The 21,921-nt window shown below is 38.6% G+C and overlaps 1 pseudogene; it reads left to right on the forward strand.

Annotated features, from left to right (window-relative positions):
* Positions 1 to 1,032: 1,032 nt before the first annotated feature.
* LOC149815388 (kinesin-like protein KIN-14S) lies at positions 1,033 to 9,892 on the forward strand (annotated as a pseudogene).
* Positions 9,893 to 21,921: the final 12,029 nt, after the last annotated feature.

Genomic DNA, 21,921 nt, shown 5'->3' on the forward strand with positions numbered 1-21,921 from the left:
ACCCAAATTATATTGGATTAGATTTGGATCTTACTCTTAGGCCCAATTCATAATCAATATCAGATCCGACCGGATTACACCCCTAGTGGTGGGTGTTCTTGTTTGATACACACAAAACAAATCCCACTGAGCGGAACAAATCTAATCCCATTTTCAATCGGGCCTGACATGAGATCCAAATATGAGATTTGTATGGGTTAGCAGGTATGGGTATAATCAAGTCCCCGTCCAATTATGCGATTAAAACCTGTCAAGATTATTAAAATGAATCCTATTAAGGTTTTTGCTTTTATTTGACTTAGGAAAGTTAATAATTAAAAAGGCAACCCTAATAATGTTTCTTTTAATGCTAATGAGGTTTAAATTTGTCATCATGAGTACAGATTAGTTTAGGAATTACCATTGGTTCAGGTGATTTGGTCGCACCCAAAACGGGTTTGAAGTTTAGTCAAGCATTTTTTTTGAATTTATAACCTGAAGAAACCGCACCCGGCACGAAGACCAGGTTGCGCTGGCTCAGCCTGTCATACCTAGGGTCATCGTGCCGGCAGCCTAGAAGCTAGGACCCCTGCCCCAAGGGCCTATGCTACGCAAGTTTAGGTCAAGCATGAAAATGGATTGAGAACAAATAAGGATCTAGTTAGTGTTCGGGTCAATTCAATGATGGATTGTATACCTGTTTGGGTCGGCTATGAAACAGGTTTGGGTCCGCACTAAATTTCGGGTTGGGTCAGTTCAAGTATATATCACATAGAAGCATTTGTGTTGGGTATAAAAACGGGTTGGATTCAAACATCCTCAGGGTTTAAATTCAAACATCACTCGGTTTATTTTGTACCGTTGGCGACCCTTCTCTCTCTCTCTCTCTCTCTCCCCATAAAACTTGGTGGCCGTCGGATGAACTTTGATCTTCTGACATGCAGATGGACGGACTGGATTGAGACTGATAACAAATTCAAACACGATGTATTTTGTAAAAGAACTCTGTCTCTGCTCTCTGATAGAAAGAAAAGAACTCTCTCTCTCTCTCTCTCTCTCACCGACAAACAAACGCTTTCAATCTATGGCATCCCTACCAGAAGAAAACCTGAGTCAAGATCTTCATGGTGGTGAACCTTCGGCTCAGAGCCCTCCATCAACCTTCCCCATGGCATCCCACCAAGGTAAAACAAAAAATCTCTCGATACCAATCTCTTATTTTCCTTTTTCCCCCTTCCCTTCGTGGTTTTGTTTCTCATCTTTGCTTTTGTTTTTCTTTCTGGGTAATCTCCTACATGAGTTTTCTGGTTTTCAGATTCTGCCACAGATGCCCTAATCGATGGAAGCAAACCCCATCTATCAACGACGCTTCACGCTCTTGATGAAAAACTCCAGGCATGTCTCCTCTTTTACCCTATTTCCTGGTTTTTCGTGTCGGGTTCTGCCTTTCTGGTATCTTTGAAAGAGATAAAAGGAAAATATGTTTAGAAAAAGCTGTGGTTTGCTTCAGATCTTGAAGAAGGAACACACCCTATTTTCTAAAGAAGCAAAGGAAATGATCCAAGGATTGTTCCCTATAACGGAGATTTCTTCGGCCATTCAGGATTTGGGTACACTAATTGTTCCTTTCATTCATTATAAATTTTCCTTTCATTTATTCCTATATGTGCTTCTTCCAAGGAAAAAGTAAACATGAATAGTTCTTTGATTCTGTTGGGGTCTTGTTTCTTATTTTAGGAACCAAATACGAAACTCTGAAGAAGAAATATCTGGAAGAAAGCAAAACAAGGAAACATCTCTACAATGAAGTGATTGAGCTTAAGGGGAACATCAGGGTCTTTTGTAGGTGTAGACCTCTTAGCCCAGAGGAGATTCAAAGCGCCATGACTTCTATTGTTGAGTTTGATCCATCCCAAGATTCAGAGCTGGAGATAATTTCTTCCTCTGATTCATCCAAGAGAAAATTCAAATTTGACCATGTTTTCGGTCCTAACGATTGTCAAGGTATCATTTGTTAATAAAGGTTTCATTATATCTTTCACCTCTATCTTGCTCTTATTAGTACGGTATTGCTTTCAGAATCTGTATTTGAACAAACAGCACCAGTTGTTGTATCAGTATTAGATGGATACAACGTCACATATTTGCATATGGACAAACTGGCACGGGAAAGACTTTCACAATGGAAGGCATCCCTGAGAACAGAGGAGTGAACTACAGGACGGAGAAACTTTTCAGTATAGCTAAGGAAAGGAGTCAAACCGAGAAATATAGGTTGTTCGTGAGCATGTTGGAGGTTTATAATGAAAAAATCAGGGACCTTCTTGATTCTGAAAGTTCACAACCAACAAAGAAGTAAGCAAAGGATTCTCCACTAAAAATAAACTTATTTGAGCTCTTTTTTAACAAGTCTCCTTGCTTTTGTAAATATGGTCTTATTAGAAGTTTTTTCCTGTGAAATACCAAGCAGGCTGGAGATAAAGCAAGTTAGTGAAGGGGTGCACGAGGTGCCAGGTGTAATTGAGATTCCGGTTTCTGATACAAAGGAGGTCTGGAATATACTACAATCTGGAAGCCGCGCCAGAGCTGTTGGATCCACAAGCGCAAATGAGCTTAGTAGCCGGTCTCATTGGTAATCATTGTCATTATCATCTTCACAGTCATGGTCACGGTGGTAACTTTTTTCTTTTTCACGAACAGAACAATATGTAAAGATTTGTTTTCCTGCTGCAATCCATCATCGCAGTTCTTGCACATCAGAACTGAACTCAGATCAGGTGTTGTGCCAAATTACTGACTGTTGGAGATTTGGCATGATAACCATCCATCATCGCAATCTACAGCAACCAGCCGGACAATTGATGATGATGTCACATGCATCATTAGAGCGGGCTCTAATGTTTACTCGATGGATGGCTACGTTGGAAGTGATGGATGGTGACGATGTCAAAAAGCTAACAAACAGTGATTTGGCATATCACCTGATTAGCTGATCATCATCAGAACTATATTCAGCAAGCGCCATTTTTGTAGTGCTAATCTCCACATGGTAATTCTTATGCAGTTTGGTCCGTGTAACCGTGAAAGGGGAGAACCTGATTGATGGGCATACTACTAGAAGTCATCTCTGGCTGGTGGATTTAGCAGGCAGTGAGCGTGTGGGGAAGATTGAAGTCCAAGGAGAACGTCTGAAGGAGTCTCAGTCCATCAACAAGTCTCTTTCTGCTCTTGGAGGTGTCATCTCTGCCCTTGCTACCAAGACAACACATGTGCCATATCGGTAACTTATTTAACCATAAAAAATATGGATCTAATTATTTCTATATTTCTATATTCAAAGGAGATGCTAACTATATTGTTTGTGCTGTCAAAAACTGAAAATAGAAACTCCAAGCTGACCCATCTGCTGCAAAGCTCACTAGGTAAATAATTTGTTCTATTCTGTCAATTGAACAGTTCCAGTGTGTAGTTTTTCCCTTGTATAATCAACTCATAAAAGTTCACACACTTCTGAAGATTAAGCAACTGCTTTTCTACCACAAGCATTGATGCTATGCATCAATTGATTGTGCAGGCGGAGACTGCAAGACTTTGATGATTGTCCAGATCAGTCCAAGTGCTGCAGATTTTGGAGAAACTGTCTGTTCTCTTAATTTTGCTAGCAGAGTTCGTGGAATAGAGCATGGGCCTGCCCGGAAACACTCGGACCCGATTGAATTTTTTAAGTACAAACAAATGGTAACATTTGGAGAACTGGCATTGATTGTAGGATCTGTTTGTGAATCTGTAGGAATATTGGTAGTGCTGATAATAAATAATGATGTTTAGGGAACTTTCAAAAAGGCACCTAACTTCAAAAAGGCACCTAACTTTCAGAATTTTCAAAACTGTCTTTTTTGGGTCGATCTATCAGATCCAGATTTTCTTTCATTCAAACTGCCATTGAAATCCAACTTCAAATCCTTTTTACACTTAAACACTATCTCTCTCTCTAAGAATTACCCTCGCACTAAAGTTGTGAGGGTAAAATGTAAATTTTCACTGTAGTTTGGTTAGTGATGGACCTAACAGGTGTTCTTGATTAATGGACAAATCTTTAGGTGCATTTTTAATAATTTGAAACCCTTGGGTGTATTTTTTTATCATTGGAAATTTGCAATACTTGAGTGCTTTCTTAAAGATTGCCCTAGTGATAATTTGCTTTGTAATAGGTTGATAAGCTTAGACAAGATGAGAAGGAATCACGGAAAATGCAGGAAAGTTTGGAGGCACTGCAACTGAAGTTCAGATCAAGAGAACAAATGTGCAGGAACCTCCAAGAAAAGGTAAACCCATCTATTCAGATTAGGATGGCAAATCCGAAGTTCTTTTCATTTTGCCTTAGAAATTGTCCATCAATTGCAAGTATGTTCTCTACACAGGTAAAACATCTTGAATCCCAACTTGGAGATGAGAGGAAAACTATGATTCAGCAGGACAACAAAGTTGCTGCGGCCACTGCTGCAAAAGATCAAAAGAAGCTGCTGGAGAGACCACCATTATTCCCTTCCAAGATGAGGGTACTTCTGAGCAAAGACATCACCAACACCTTGTATCATTCATCCCAGTTGAGATGTGAAAGAAATATTGCATCCCTTGCTTCAGATCAAGGTTTTAAAACCCGTGACTCGGAACTCGACTCGTTCTTTATTGACTCGTGACTCGGCGGGTCAACTCGGTGACTCGGACCGGGTTTTGTTAACTTTTGATTTTAAAAGAAAAACAATATATAATTTGTCTGAAACCATGTTTTTGAGTAAACATAGTATCCAAATGTCTGTAAGAATATAAAAACAACTGCAAAGAGCTATAGAGGTTTGCTTGAATAATTGAATTTGATATCTATAGAAGCACTTTGACTAATTCATGACTTGAATTAGAGGATTTGGTCACCATGAGTTCAGTCTGCTACTACCTAAGGTTCCTAAAATGGCCAATCATATATGCTAGCTTGTTTTAAAAGTTTTAATTCCCTCTAACAAATCCATAAATGTAAAACAGGGATATATGTGCATATTGAAAGTTTACAGTATGCCCAATATCAACATAAATAAGCAATTTTCTCATGTATAAAACTATGCAGGAAATATATTAATGGCACAACTATAAAAAGACTACTAATATTTGAATATGTACAATGCTTGTTCACATAACAAATGGATGATGAAACCTAAATATGACTTTCCATAGGCACAGTTGACCTGCCATATATAGTGAGAATCATTTTTTTAAAATATTTTGCTAGAATAAGTTGATAACACAGGGTGAACAGTAGTTCGAACAACATGGCGATTTTATTCTATGGATTTAAATGCTTTTTTATCTTTAAATATTTTTTATTTTCTTTTTTATACAAAATCTGGGGGTAACCCTTGTTAAAATATATGTACTTATATATTTCGAAACTGTAATTTGAAACTCAAAAAACAAATTTCAAACATCCCAAAACTCGCCCGAGTCAGGCCGAGTCAAGCCGAGTCAAGCCCGAGTCAAGCTTGAGTTTTGGCAAATCGAGTTTGCCTTGTCGGGTTGACTCGCTGGAGGGGCGAGCCGAGCCGAGTCAGCCGAGTCAACGAGTTGACTCAGCGAGTTTTAAAACACTGCTTCAGATAGCAAAGAAAATTTGTCAACGGTTGCTGCCGCAACCACACCCTTGACAAAATTCCCGATGAGAGCCAAAAGGGTGTCTATATCTTCTCTGGATCCAGTGATGCGGCTCCCCAAAGTTGCACAACCAAGACAGAGAGTTTCTATTGCCTTAATGGAGCATGAATCACGCAGATTCTCAGTGCAACCTGAAACAACCAACAATATTGGCTCCATTCAGAAGAAGGGAACAAGTGCTATGTTGTCTTTCACAATGAATCCCAGACGGGTCTCAAGATTGTTCTCGCCTTCATCGGTTGTCACTCCTGATGGTAAGAACATCAATAGCAACAAGATTGTGAATTTTAGTTCTCCTGTTCATGCATCATGTCCACCAGCATTACCAACTGTGTCTTCTCCACGATGCCGACGGCTATTGGCAAGTCAACTCAATTTGAGAGGATTGAAAAATGCACAGACATTGAACAGATTCTACTCGAGTGTTCAGAAGAAGGTTCCTTCGGGCCTCAGCACACCAATGCGCCAGGACTCTGGTTGTTCAGATGCTTTCACAAGCCAAATTCAACAGAACAAAACAATGGGGAGTCTAGGTTCAGCTCGACGACTTTTATGTAATAATAGAAGAAGGGCTAGCATTCAGCCACTCATGTGACAAATTTACTGCAGAACATTTTAGTATATACCGGTATTTGTCTGACGTACAGATTTTGAGTTTTGATCATTTTCGTCATTCATAATGACAGTCTACTGCTGCAAAGTACTCAATTCTCCTCTTGGTTTGCACTTTTATACATAATCCAAAACATTTTATTTTTTCCCTGTGGGTCATTTCATAATCCTCCATTTATCATCCAGATAAATTTGATCGAACTTTTTCTGTCAGACTCCTGTCTGCCCAGGATTATTCATTGCACTAATTGCATATCGAGTGCCCAACATCTATGAATAATTTTAAGCTCACGTCACTCAAAGCAATCAATCCATTCCCCTGCAGAACTTCTTATTCCTTTTGTAGGTTGTTTTCATCTTGAACCATGCAATATACCTAGCCAAACCTGCTTAAACATGCATAAAAGGTTATGTTTAATAGGAAAAATTTGCTTTAAGATTGATACAATATTTTCATAACAAATGATTCTCGGTTTGAAAGTCTTTTGGGCATTTCACATAAAGATGTGAATTCCTGTGTCTTGAAGCATATATATAGATCATGTTGTAGATAAGGACATGACCAAATGGTAACATTTAGAGAACTGGCATTGATTGTAAGATCTGTCTGTGAATCTGTAGGAATATTGGTAGTGCTGATAATAAATAATGATGTTTAGGGAACTTTCAAAAAGGCACCTAACTTCAAAAAGTCACCTAACTTTCAGAATTTTCAAAACTGTCTTTTTTGGGTCGATTGATCAGATCCATGGATTTTCTTTCATCCAAACTGCCATTGAAATCCAACTTCAAATCCTTTTTACACTTAAACACTATCTCTCTCTCTAAGAATGACCCTCGCACTAAAGTTGTGAGGGTAAAATGTAAATTTTCACTCTAGTTTGGTTAGTGATGGACCTAACAGGTGTTCTTGATTAATGGACAAATCTTTAGGTGCATTTTCAATAATTTGAAACACTTGAGTGTATTTTTTTATCATTGGAAATTTGCAATACTTGAGTGCTTTCTTAAAGATTGCCCTAGTGATAATTTGCTTTGTAATAGGTTGATAAGCTCAGACAAGATGAGAAGGAATCACGGAAAATGCAGGAAAGTTTGGAGGCACTGCAACTGAAGTTCAGATCAAGAGAACAAATGTGCAGGAACCTCCAAGAAAAGGTAAACCCATCTATTCAGATTAGGATGGCAAATCCGAAGTTCTTTTCATTTTGCCTTAGAAATTGTCCATCAACTGCAAGTATGTTCTCTACACAGGTAAAACATCTCGAATCCCAACTTGGAGATGAGAGGAAAACTAGGATTCAGCAGGACAACAAAGTTGCTGCGGCCACTGCTGCAAAAGATCAAAAGAAGCTGCTGGAGGAACCACCATTATTCCCTTCCAAGATGAGGGTACCTCTGAGCAAAGACATCACCAACACCTTGTATCATTCATCCCAGTTGAGATGTGAAAGAAATATTGCATCCCTTGCTTCAGATAGGAAAGAAAATTTGTCAACGGTTGTTGTCGCAACCACACCCTCGACAAAATTCTCGATGAGAGCCAAAAGGGTGTCTATATCTTCTCTAGATCCAGTGATGCGGCTCCCCAAAGTTGCACAGTCAAGACGGAGAGTTTCTGTTGCCTTAATGGAGCATGAATCACGCAGATTCTCAGTGCAACCTGAAACAACCAACATTATTGGCTCCATTCAGAAGAAGGGAACAAGTGCTAGGTTGTCTTTCACAAGGAATCCGAGACGGGTTTCAAGATTGTTCTCGCCTTCATCGGTTGCCACTCCTGATGGTAAGAACATCAATAGCAACAAGATTGTGAATTTTAGTTCTCCTGTTCATGCATCATGGGCACCAACATTACCAACTGTGTCTTCTCCACGATGCCGACGGCTATTGGCAAGTCCACTCAATTTGAGAGGATTGAAAAATGCACAGACATTGAACAGATTCTACTCGAGTGTTCAGAAGAAGGTTCCTTCGGGCCTCAGCACACCAATGCGCCAGAACTCTGGTTGTTCAGATGCTTTCACAAGCCAAATTCAATAGAACAAAACAATGGGGAGTCTGGGTTCAACTCGACGAGTTTTATGTAATAATAGAATAAGGGCTAGCATTCAGCCACTCATGTGACAAATTTACTGCAGAACATTTTAGTATATACTTGTATTTGTCTGACGTACAGATTTTGAGTTTTGATCATTTTCGTGATTCATAATGACAGTCTACTGCTGCAAAGTACTCAATTCTCCTCTTGGTTTGCACTTGTATACATAATCCAAAACTTTTTATTTTTTCCCTGTGGGTCCTTTCATAATCCTCCATTTATCATCCAGATAAATTTGATCAAACCTTTTCTGTCAGACTCCTGTCTGCCCAGGATTATTCATTGCACTAATTGCATATCGAGTGCCCAACATCTATGAATAATTTTAAGCTCACGTCACTCAAAGCAATCAATGCATTCCCCTGCAGAACTTCTTATTCCTTTTGTAGGTTGTTTTCATCTTAAACCATGCAATCTACCTAGCCACACCTGCTTAAACATGCATCAAAGGTTATGTTTGATAGGAAAAATTTGCTTTGAGATTGATACAATATTTTAATAACAAATGATTCTCGATTTGAAAGTCTTTTAGGCATTTCACATAAAGATGTGAATTCCTGTGTCTTGAAGCATATATATTGATCATGTTGTAGATAAGGACATGACCAAATGGTAACATTTGGAGAACTGGCATTGATTGTAGGATCTGTTTGTGAATCTGTAGGAATATTGGTAGTGCTGATAATAAATAATGATGTTTAGGGAACTTTCAAAAAGGCACCTAACTTCGAAAAGGCACCTAACTTTCAGAATTTTCAAAACTGTCTTTTTTGGGTCGATCGATCAGATCCATGGATTTTCTTTCATCCAAACTGCCTTTGAAATCCAACTTCAAATCCTTTTTACACTTAAACACTATCTCTCTCTCTCTAAGAATTACCCTCGCACTAAAGTTGTGAGGGTAAAATGTAAATTGGCACTCTAGTTTGGTTAGTGATAGACCTAACAGGTGTTCTTGATTAATGGACAAATCTTTAGGTGCATTTTTAATAATTTGAAACCCTTGGGTGTATTTTTTTATCATTGGAAATTTGCAATACTTGAGTGCTTTCTTAAAGATTGCCCTAGTGATAATTTGCTTTGTAATAGGTTGATAAGCTCAGACAAGATGAGAAGGAATCACGGAAAATGCAGGAAAGTTTGGAGGCACTGCAACTGAAGTTCAGATCAAGAGAACAAATGTGTAGGAACCTCCAAGAAAAGGTAAACCCATCTATTCAGATTAGGATGGCAAATCCGAAGTTCTTTTTATTTTGCCTTAGAAATTGTCCATCAACTGCAAGTATGTTCTCTACACAGGTAAAACATCTCGAATCCCAACTTGGAGATAAGAGGAAAACTAGGATTCAGCAGGACAACAAAGTTGTTGCGGCCACTGCTGCAAAAGATCAAAAGAAACTGCTGGAGAGACCACCATTAATTCCCTTCCAAGATGAGGGTACCTCTGAGCAAAGACATCACCAACACCTTGTATCATTCATCCCAGTTGAGATGTGAAAGAAATATTGCATCCCATGCTTCAGATAGCAAAGAAAATTTGTGAACGGTTGCTGCCGCAACCACACCCTTGACAAAATTCCCGATGAGAGCCAAAAGGGTGTCTATATCTTCTCTGGATCCAGTGATGCGGCTCCCCAAAGTTGCACAGCCAAGACGGAGAGTTTCTATTGCCTTAATGGAGCATGAGTCACGCAGATTCTCAGTGCAACCTGAAACAACCAACAATATTGGTTCCATTCAGAAGAAGGGAACAAGTGCTAGGTTGTCTTTCACAATGAATCCCAGACGGGTGTCAAGATTGTTCTCGTCTTCATCAGTTGCCACTCCTGATGGTAAGAACATCAATAGCAACAAGATTGTGAATTTTAGTTCTCCTGTTCATGCATCATGGGAACCAGCATTACCAACTGTGTCTTCTCCACGATGCCGACGGCTATTGGCAAGTCCACTCAATTTGAGAGGATTGAAAAATGCACAGACATTGAACAAATTCTACTCGAGTGTTCAGAAGAAAGTTCCTTCGGGACTCAGCACACCAATGCGACAGAACTCTCATTGTTCAGATGCTTTCACAAGCCAAATTCAATAGAACAAAACAATGGGGAGTCTGGGTTCAGCTCGACGAGTTTTATGTAATAATAGAAGAAGGGCTAGCATTCAGCCACTCATGTGACAAATTTACTGCAGAACATTTTAGTATATACTTGTATTTGTCTGACATACAGATTTTGAGTTTTGATCATTTTCGTGATTCATAATGACAGTCTACTACTGCAAAGTACTCAATTCTCCTCTTGGTCTGCACTTTTATACATAATCCAAAACATTTTATTTTTTCCATGTGGGTCCTTTCATAATCCTCCATTTATCATCCAGATAAATTTGATCGAACTTTTTCTGTCAGACTCCTGTCTGCCGAGGATTATTCATTGCACTAATTGCATCTCGAGTGCCCAACAACTATGAACAATTTTAAGCTCTCGTCTCTAAAAGCAATCGATGCATTCCCCTGCAGAACTTCTTATTCCTTTTGTAGGCTGTTTTCATCTTGAACCATGCAATATACGTAGCCACACCTGCTTAAACATGCATCAAAGGTTATGTTTGATAGAAAAAAATTGCTTTGATATTGATACAATATTTTCATAACAAATGATTCTCGTTTTGAAAGTCTTTTGGGCATTTCACATAAAGATGTCAATTCCTGTGTCTTGAAGCATATATATAGATCATGTTGTAGATAAGGATATGACCAAATGGTAACATTTTGTAACATTTGGAGAACTGGCGTTGATTGTAGGATCTGTTTGTGAATCTGTAGGAATATTGGTAGTGCTGATGATAAATAATGATGTTTAGGGAACTTTCAAAAAGGCACCTAACTTTAAAAAGGCACCTAACTTTCAGAATTTTCAAAACTGTCTTTTTTGGGTCGATCGATCAGATCCATGGATTGTCTTTCATCCAAACTGCCATTGAAATCCAACTTCAAATCCTTTTTACACTTAAACACTATCTCTCTCTAAGAATTACCCTCGCACTAAAGTTGTGAGAGTAAAATGTAATTTTTCACTCTAGTTTGGTTAGTGATAGACCTAACATGTGTTCTTGATTAATGGACAAATCTTTAGGTGCATTTTTAATAATTTGAAACCCTTGGGTGTATTTTTTTATCATTGGAAATTTGTAATACTTGAGTGCTTTCTTAAAGATTGCCCGAGTAATAATTTGCTTTATAATAGGTTGATAAGCTCAGACAAGATGAGAAGGAATCACGGAAAATGCAAGAAAGTTTGGAGGCACTGCAACTGAAGTTCAGATTAAGAGAACAAATGTGCAGGAACCTCCAAGAAAAGGTAAACCCATCTATTCAGATTAGGATGGCAAATCCGAAGTTCTTTTCATTTTGCCTTAGAAATTGTCCATCAACTGCAAGTCTGTTCTCTACATAGGTAAAACATCTCGAATCCCAACTTGGAGATGAGAGGAAAACTAGGATTCAGCTAGACAACAAAGTTGCTGCGGCCACTGCTTCAAAAGATCAAAAGAAGCTGCTGGAGAGACCACCATTATTCCCTTCCAAGATGAGGGTACCTCTGAGCAAAGACATCACCAACACCTTGTATCATTCATCCCAGTTGAGATGTGAAAGAAATATTGCATCCCTTGCTTCAGATAGCAAAGAAAATTTGTCAACGGTTGCTGCTGCAACCGCACCCTTGACAAAATTCCCGATGGGAGCCAAAAGGGTGTCTATATCTTCTCTGGATCCAGTGATGCGGCTCCCCAAAGTTGCACAGCCAAGACAGAGAGTTTCTATTGCCTTAATGGAGCATGAATCACGCAGATTCTTAGTGCAACCTGAAACAACCAACAATATTGGCTCGATTCAGAAGAAGGGAACAAGTGCTAGGTTGTCTTTCACAAGGAATCCCAGACGGGTCTCATGATTGTTCTCGCCTTCATCGGTTTTCACTCCTGATGGTAAGAACATCAATAGCAACAAGATTGTGAATTTTAGTTCTCCTGTTCATGCATCATGGGCACCTGCATTACCAACTGTGTCTTCTCCACGATGTCGACGGCTATTGGCAAGTCCACTCAATTTGAGAGGATTGAAAAATGCACAGACATTGAACAAATTCTACTCGAGTGTTAAGAAGAAGGTTACTTCGGGACTCTGCACACCAATGCGCCAGAACTCTCATTGTTCAGATGCTTTCACAAGCCAAATTCAACAGAACAAAACAATGGTGAGTCTGGGTTCAACTCGACGAGTTTTATGTAATAATAGAAGAAGGGCTAGCATTCAGCCACTCATGTGACAAATTTACTGCAGAACATTTTAGTATATACTTGTATTTGTCTGACATACAGATTTTGAGTTTTGATCATTTTCGTGATTCATAATGACAGTCTACTGCTGCAAAGTACTCAATTCTCCTCTTGGTCTGCACTTTTATACATAATCCAAAACATTTTATTTTTTCCATGTGGGTCCTTTCATAATCCTCCATTTATCATCCAGATAAATTTGATCGAACTTTTTCTGTCAGACTCCTGTCTGCCCAGGATTATTCATTGCACTAATTGCATATCGAGTGCCCAACATCTATGAATAATTTTAATGTCACGTCACTCAAAGCAATCAATGCATTCCCCATCAGAACTTCTTATTCCTTTTGTAGGATGTTTTCATCTTGAACCATGCAATATACCTAGCCACACCTGCTTAAACATGCATCAAAGGTTATGTTTGACAGGAAAAATTCGCTTTGAGATTGATACAATATTTTCATAACAAATGATTCTCGGTTTGAAAGTCTTTTGGGCATTTCACATAAAGATGGGAATTCCTGTGTCTTGAAGCATATATATAGATCATGTTGTAGATAAGGACATGACCAAATGGTAACATTGGTAACATTTGGAGAACTGGCATTGATTGTAGAATCTGTTTGTGAATCTGTAGGAATATTGGTAGTGCTGATAATAAATAATGATGTTTAGGGAACTTTCAAAAAGGCACCTAACTTTCAGAATTTTCAAAACTGTCTTTTTTGGGTCGATCGATGAGATCCATGGTTTTTCTTTCATCCAAACTGCCATTGAAATGCAACTTCAAATCCTTTTTACACTTAAACACTATCTCTCTCTCTAAGAATTACCCTCGCACTAAAGATGTGAGGGTAAAATGTAAATTTTCACTCTAGTTTGGTTAGTGGTAGACCCAACAGGTGTTCTTGATTAATGGGCAAATCTTTAGGTGCATTTTTAATAATTTGAAACCCTTGGGTGTATTTTTTTATCATTGGAAATTTGCAATACTTGAGTGCTTTCTTAAAGATTGCCCTAGTGATAATTTGTATGTAATAGGTTGATAAGCTCAGACAAGATGAGAAGGAATCACGGAAAATGCAGGAAAGTTTGGAGGCACTGCAACTGAAGTTCAGATCAAGAGAACAAATGTGTAGGAACCTCCAAGAAAAGGTAAACTCATCTATTCAGATTAGGATGGCAAATCCGAAGTTCTTTTCATTTTGCCTTAGAAATTGTCCATCAACTGCAAGTATGTTCTCTACACAGGTAAAACATCTCGAATCCCAACTTGGAGATGAGAGGAAAACTAGGATTCAGCAGGACAACAAAGTTGCTCCGGCCACTGCCGCAAAAGATCAAAAGAAGCTGTTGGAGAGACCACCATTATTCCCTTCCAAGATGAGGGTACCTCTGAGCAAAGACATCACCAACACCTTGTATCATTCATCCCAGTTGAGATGTGAAAGAAATATTGCATCCTTTGCTTTAGATAACAAAGAAAATTTGTCAACGGTTGCTGCCGCAACCACACCCTTGACAAAATTCCCGATGAGAGCCAAAAGAGTGTCTATATCTTTTCTAGATCCAGTGATGCGGCTCCCCAAAGTTGCACAACCAAGACAGAGAGTTTCTATTGCCTTAATTGTTTTTTCAGTATCTTTCTGAAGAAATTCACGAGGCATTTTCAAGTAAAAATAGCATCTGAACCCGAAATACGAATCAGATCGTTTTGTACGAACCAATTATACTTGTGATATTCGTCGCTTTGTGAATATATGCTCAAACACTCTGGAAGCCATAACTTCCTAACTAAACAAAATCAAAGGATTTCCTCGAGCCAACTTTCTTATTTACGTCAATACGAAGAGAATGGCGTACTCAGAATTTTTCGGAAAAAAATCGCCAAAAACCCGAAATTTTTGCGGGACCCACGGAAATGTTGGTGGGACCCACAGAAATATTCCTCAGAAAATATCTTGTGGGACCCACAAAATATCCTATGGAAATATCTAGTGGGCCCCACCTCAAAAGGAACCTCCTGGAATTAAAATAAAGCTCAGGGGCAAAAGGGGGATAAATTTCCAAGAGGAGGTGGGCTTGGGCTATAAATAGCCCTCCCCACTCTCTCTCTTCTCATAATTTCGACCCCCCCTCTCTCTCTTGCCTCCTCTCTCTCTCTCCTAAACCTCCCGTAGTGAGCCCAAGTGAGTCTGAGCCCACCTGACCTGGCCTGAACCCACCTGACCTGGTCCTAGCTCACCTGACCTAGGTCTGAACCCGCCTGACCTAGCTCAAACCCAGTTGACTTGACTTAAACCTAGTTGGGTTGGAAGTCAAAGTCAAAGTCCTTTTTGGTCCAGCTTTTGGTTTGGATTTCTGAACCCAGACTTAGCCTACTTGAGCTGAGTTCGAACCTGCTGAACCCAGTTGACTTGGACCGAACCCTGTTTGGTTCAAACCACTTAGGTTGAGTAGCTTGACCTACTCTACCTCTTTCTCAACTAAGTCAGCTTCATCTGACTTAGTCTGACCTCTCGAAGGAAGGCTCAAAGCCGAAGAAGCAACCCGGAGCCGTTTCTTCCACGATTTGAAGTAAGTTCGCTTCATTAAACCATCTCTCTCAAGTATTTGATTGTTTGTATATAGAATATACTTTCTGAAGTAGTATCTTGCTTTAGTTCTTGATTGAGCCCTTTTTGGAAACTTCGGTGTTCACCCGCTCGTCTCGAAACTATCGTCGGATATATCTATGTTCAAACACGCAGTATATGCGTTTTTAAAATGGTATCTCGCCCTAGTTCTTGGTTGAGCCCTTCAGAACACTTCGGTGTTCACCCGCTCGCCTCGTAACTATCGTTGGATACGGATCTAGGTGTATATCTGCTGATTCTGCCGACGCGTCCTATATCGCACAGGCTATGTAATTTACCTTTGTCGTCGCGTCGTATGATGCCAAGGCTCCCTGTTTTCTGCACTTTCAATTACTACACTTCCGATTATGCATTTACTTACGCCGTCGCGTCGAACGATGCCAAGGCTTCTGCTTTCTGCAATGTATTTACTTACGCCGTCGCGTCGAACGATGTCAAGGCTTCTGTTTTGTTATATATGTAGAATATTTCGTTCAGTTACACACCCTGAACAATAGTATATGTATTTCTTTACACCGCCGCTGTATAAAGCACAGGCTTCTGCTTATACTACATATATGGCGCATAGATGAGCGTTCAAAATGGAGACCAAACTCCAAATCGCCAATGTGATTCCCTGACCGCTCCTCGTTCAAGATTCTGCTTGACGAATGAAGCCCCTATTGAAAAGGCTTCACTTTTTGGCAAAATGCTCTTTACGTAAAGACTAAGTCAATTACGTATGGCCTGGCTATGGCCCAGGGTTCCTGCAACCTTGATGGATGCAAAGTACGCACAACGGTGCGCATCCATTTTCCCGAATTAAGCGTGGCGATTTCCTACCAAAGAGGGGAGATGCCGCTGAAATGGATAAAAGAAACGCACGCTTTCTCCGTAAAAGAGAGGAAGTGCTGCTGAAATTTCTGAAGAAGCTAAGAATAGCTCAGAAAGAACGTAGCAGGATACTCTGACATATAGCAGAGTGCTACCCGGTTCATGTATTGCCTTCTACAAACGTAGAAGGGTTCATCGCACCGCTGCCGATAGAGCAGGGGAGGTGCTGACGAAATGGTTGGCAGAAGAGCTGCCGGAACCAGTTGAACGACATAATGATGTCCGTTGATGGAACGATGTCAGATCGGCTCGTATCCTTGTGCCTACAAAGGCACCTTGCTCGTAAGAGCCGCTGAGCCGGAGTAGAGGTTGCGCCTTGGCTAGGTTTGTACTCGTCGCGTAAAAATACGCCGAGTAGCCGATCTATTTAGATCGAGTCATATGCATGCTCATTGAGAACAGTTACACAACCAGACTCGTAAGGGCCGAAGAGCCAGAGTGTGTTGTTTCCACCCAAAGAGGTGTGATGCTCGTGGTGGCCGAAGTGTCAAGAGCGGTGTTCTGCATGCATATGAATAAGACTTAAGGTCGCACATACCCCGCGGTTGAAAATCGTGTTAGGGGTACCCCCTTAGTAATGACTGTGTTGGGGCAGACTGAATGGGGTCGGGTACATACTCCCGTAGTGCTAAAAGCACGGGCTGTCTAAATGGCATGCAGATTCTGTCCAAGTAATTGTAAGACTGGCAGACCCCTTCAGGAATTATGCTCACTGTGGAATGACAGTGATGGTACAGCCTTGAGTGACATGTATTTTACTTTGGACCTGATAGAGTCCACGATGGCCTCAGTCATTCATGGGTTTTGGGGTCGTGGTTATCCTTAAGATCTAAGGATTGAACCCAACTACTGCAAGTAGAGGATGCATCCGAATATGGGCCTAGTAGGGTTCTCCTAGTTGAAACACACTGCCCTACTATGGATAGGGTCAACAGGCCTCTGGGGTATCTAAAATACATAGAATAATCAACCCCCAGAACGTCGCGTTGATGCCCGGACAATAGCTCTACCTGCGTACCAAAGGCGGGAGCGGTTAATTATCGAAACAATGCATTAGCTTAGGTTCAGCGATGCTTGAATGTATGCGTGGATGGCCGTTGTTGAGTCAGTCCTGCATAACCTTTGTGAAGGTGTCATGTTCGGTATACTAGTCGTTATTGCGCATTGCGACCCTGAGTGGTCATTATTGTATTTGAGTTGAATGGATGTATGACTGCATGCTTACCAGACCATCAGTGGTTCTGACCCCGTTTTATGAGGATTTCAGGTGTTGAACCTGTGTGGCGATATGCGGAGCAAGGCGGCATCGAGTTCCAGGGTTTCTCTAGACAGAGTTGTACTGCTTCCTTTTATTGAACCTTCACTGCTTTTCTAAGCAGTAGTGTTTTAATAAACATGTGCTTTCGATAAAATGGAACACTTTGGTGGTCAATGAGTTGTTGGGCCACATACCTGCAACGTGCTCGGAGTTTTCTAAAACCGACGACTCATTATCGTCTTATTCCGCTGCTAAAAGCTTTTTCTAAGTTCTGCTGCAAAGAAAAAAAAAAGAAATTCATGAAAATTTTAACTTAGCTTTGTTTTGGAAATCCGGGGCGTTACATTAATGGAGCATGAATCACGCAGATTCTCAGTGCAACCTGAAACAACCAACAATATTGGCTCCATTGAGAAGAAGGGAACAAGTGCTAGGTTGTCTTTCACAAGGAATCCCAGACGGGTCTCAAGATTGTTCTCGCCTTCATCGGTTGCCACTCCTGATGGTAAGAACATCAATGGCAACAAGATTGTGAATTTTAGTTATCCTGTTCATGCATCATGGGCACCAACATTACCAACTGTCTTCTCCACGATGCCGACGGCTATTTGCAAGTCTACTCAATTTGAGAGGATTGAAAAATTGTTATCATCGCAAAATTTTTACTTTTGCAAATCAAACTGACCTTTGAAAAAGATTTTTGAAAATAACTCACCTCCGTTTTTAAAATGCGGGAAAATTCCGTAGAATGGGACTTGCCTGTCGGTACGAGGTTCAACCGTTCCTGCCACCTTTAACAGGGGTAATTGAACCAAGGATCAATCTTATGCTCTACTCTATTCAACTTGTCTAAACCATATTCTAATTTCTAAATGCACATAGAATCAGGCATGTGCTATGAATTTTCAGAAAAATGCACATTTGAAAACATGATGTTTGCTTTGAATGATTGAAATATAAGATGTAAATCTTGGAAAATCGTGAATTGGGATTTCAAATATACTTCTGAAAGAAATAAAAATCGATTTTGAGAAATCCTTGACATTTGGTGAAAATCGATTCTGAGAGACTTGGTCTTTCTGAATTCTAACTTAGAAAATTTGAATTTGGAACTTGGGAAATACTTGAAATATCCTTTGAAATTCAATGTCTTTGGGAAAATTGATTTTGCTATAAGACTTAGGAGATTTTGAGGAAATGAACTTCTTTGAATTGAGATTGGAATTGGCAAATGCATGAAATGAATGAATATGATTTTGAGGAATTGAGAAATACTTTTTGTATTTTTGAGAAATGCAGTGCATTTTTGAAGTTAGCCTAAGAGTGTAGGCTGAATGTGGCTAATGTGAAGATTATAAATCTGAGTATCATTCGTATTCTGACTATGGCCATAAATACAAATTCCACCAAGTTTATAAACTTCATAGAAGCTAGTGCATGTGCCACTCGTGTAGACCATAGTGAATTCATAAAAATATGCATGAATCATCATCCATCACACATTAACATTATAAAAATAAACTATATGCAATGCAACCTAAGCTAAGCAGGAAATGTAAATTCTTATTCCAAAGTTTAATTACAAATTACATCACTATTGAAATTTAAATACATAAAAAATAAAGTCTTCAACGTACCTGCAAAACTAGAAAACTTGGTTAATGAATATATGTTGGCTTTTCTAGATTTATCCAACAATATCAGGAAATTGTTGGATTTTGCTAGATATAAGCATCTTCCTTGATTCCCTTAAATAAAAATGATAAAATATGAAATAAAATTGAATAAATATGAAAGAGAAGATATGGAATTTCGAAATTGGGGTCAAAATGACCAAAATACCCCTAATAATAAGACTATGGCCTTGAAATTAGGGTTTTTGAAAGATATTTTGATAAAAATGCAAATTTTGAAATTTGAATGGAATAAACTCAAACCAAATATGCTATGACAAGATTAAAAATATGAAATTAGGGTTAGGGATTTCGAAATTTAGGTCAAATGACCAGATTGCCCCCGATAGCAAGACTATGGCCTTGAAATCAGGGTTTTTAAAAAGAGATTTCGGTAAAAACTTAGGTTTTATGCACTAAATGAAATCAAATGAGCACAAAATTAACCCTAAAGCATCCTAATATGATTATGAAGGTGATAAAACCCTAAAAATATATGCTTATGCACGAAAATCCAATAATATCACAAAAACTGTGATTTTAGCAGTGTTTTTGGATCTTTTAGGAACCCGGTTTTGCAATTTGCTTAATTCAGCCATCAAATGGATTCCAAAATCCATAAAAATTGGTACCTGCACTTGTTATAACTCTAATGTCGAATTGGAATTATAAAAATAAATTTTTGACATTAAATTAATCCAAAAATTGCATTAAACCCTAAAATATGCTATTTTTGACCTAATTCACCAACCAGTCTCAGTCCAAGACCTGAATCAGGGGTCAAATCTCCATGGAAATTTATGAAATTTTACAGAGACTAACTAGAAAGACAAACAGAGATTTCCCAATTTACAGATTGGAAAAATCATCTCCGGTTAGGGAGAAACCCTTCCGGCAATCTGAGCTAAAATATATCACTTTTAACAGGGATTAAAACAGCTGTTTCAGATTGAAAATACAAACATAAATAGCAATCTTAAACAAAAATCTCTGAAATTTTAGTAGTGAACAGTAGACAGAAAAATAACAATACTCACTTTTTACAGATCATGAATCGGATCTGTGGTTTGGGATTTATGACTAACACAAATCTGATTAGGGTTTTGGTAAACCCTAATGAGTTTTAAATTTAAAAACAGATTCTCTGAAAGGGGAAAAATACTAAACAGTGATAAAAAAATCCGAAAATTTCACAGAAGAAAGATCTACTCAATGTGAATCCATAGCATTTTACAGATCTAAAATCGGATATAAGATGAGAGAAATATCATAACAGCAAGTTACCTTCTTGATTTTAACCATGATTTTAAAGCTTTAAAAACCCGATTTGATATCTAATTTTTTTGACAGGGTTCCCGAGATCGAAAACCTCTTTTTTTTCTACAGTAACTCAATAACTCATGTATGCACCACATATAAAAAACTCAGAAATAAACAACGAGTGCTTCAATCCGAAATAACATCATCTTTACTGTTCTAAACCTAAAACACACAGAAATTTAAGAAACTCGACAAACCATGCATTAACTAATGTAAATAAATAAAATAAACCATAAAACAGTAAATAAAAATTATTTTTATGCTGTAGAACGTAAAACAAACATGAATAAACCATGAAAATAAATTAAAAACAGGGAATCAATGGCTGGAATTTGATATCACCTTTAAAACATAGATTTAACCCATTAAAAAGGGTAAATCATATATTTTATTGGTTAATAATATAAAGAACCATATTAAAATCAATTCTAATGGATTAAAATCCCTGTAAATCACCCAAAACAGGGTTAGATCACCTTCTTGGATCGTTCTTGCTGATTCTTGATGGTTCTTGAGGTTGAATCCATGGTTTAATCCATGAAGGGGATGACACCAATGGCTAAAATTGATTTAAAACATGAAAAAGTATTAAATAAAACTAAAAAATATTAAAAATATTACCTTGGTGCTTGCAGCTGCAATGGAGGAAGGTGGAGGTGCTGGAGAGGAGAGAGAGGCCACGAAAATTTGAGAGAAAAGAGCCCTCCTTTTGGCCCCCCTTAGGTCCCTTTTTATAGTTTTTCAAAAGTCACTTAATTAGGGTTAATTAAGAGGTTTTTCATTTTTTTAGGACTCTTTCTAATAAATACACTAAAGGCAACGATTTTTTGTGGTTTTCTAACCTAGGTGGGACTCTAATTAATCCCTAATTAGCCCCTAACTAAACCTAGAAAACCCCCAAATGTGATGCCACTTGGCATCTTTCACATTTGGGTTTTTAAAACACCTTTAAAAACATTTAAAAACATTTAAAAACACTAGTTTTAAAAACTAATTTTCAAAATGAGTTTTCAAAATGGTTTTGACTCTTCTAAACCTCTAACACTAACCAAGACATCAACTAACCCTAGTCTAGCCCTGACTTACTCGAATATGGCACCACTCCGTGTGGGCCCTACTTGAGTTTTTCAAAAAGTGATTTTAAAACTTGAAATTGAAGGAGTTTTCAAAAGATTTTCAAAAGTAAACTTAAAATTAGGATTTTTGAAATGGCATAAGGTCCTAACTGAGTTAGAATTCCTCTGGATATGGTGCCAACTGAGTGGGCCCACATCGAATTTTGAACATTTTTGAAATAAACACTGAAAATGGCTTTAAAAAAGGGTTAAAATTGACATTTGAAATTCAAGATTTTTAGAAAATAGGGTCTCATGCGAACTGGAACTCCGGGTTAGAGTCCTGAACTCTTAGGACTCTGAAATTTTAAATTTT

The sequence above is a fragment of the Nuphar pumila genome, chromosome 15 (genome assembly GCF_984573655.1).
Source record: "Nuphar pumila chromosome 15, dmNupPumi1.hap1.1, whole genome shotgun sequence".
NCBI classification, from domain to species: Eukaryota; Viridiplantae; Streptophyta; class Magnoliopsida; order Nymphaeales; family Nymphaeaceae; genus Nuphar; species Nuphar pumila.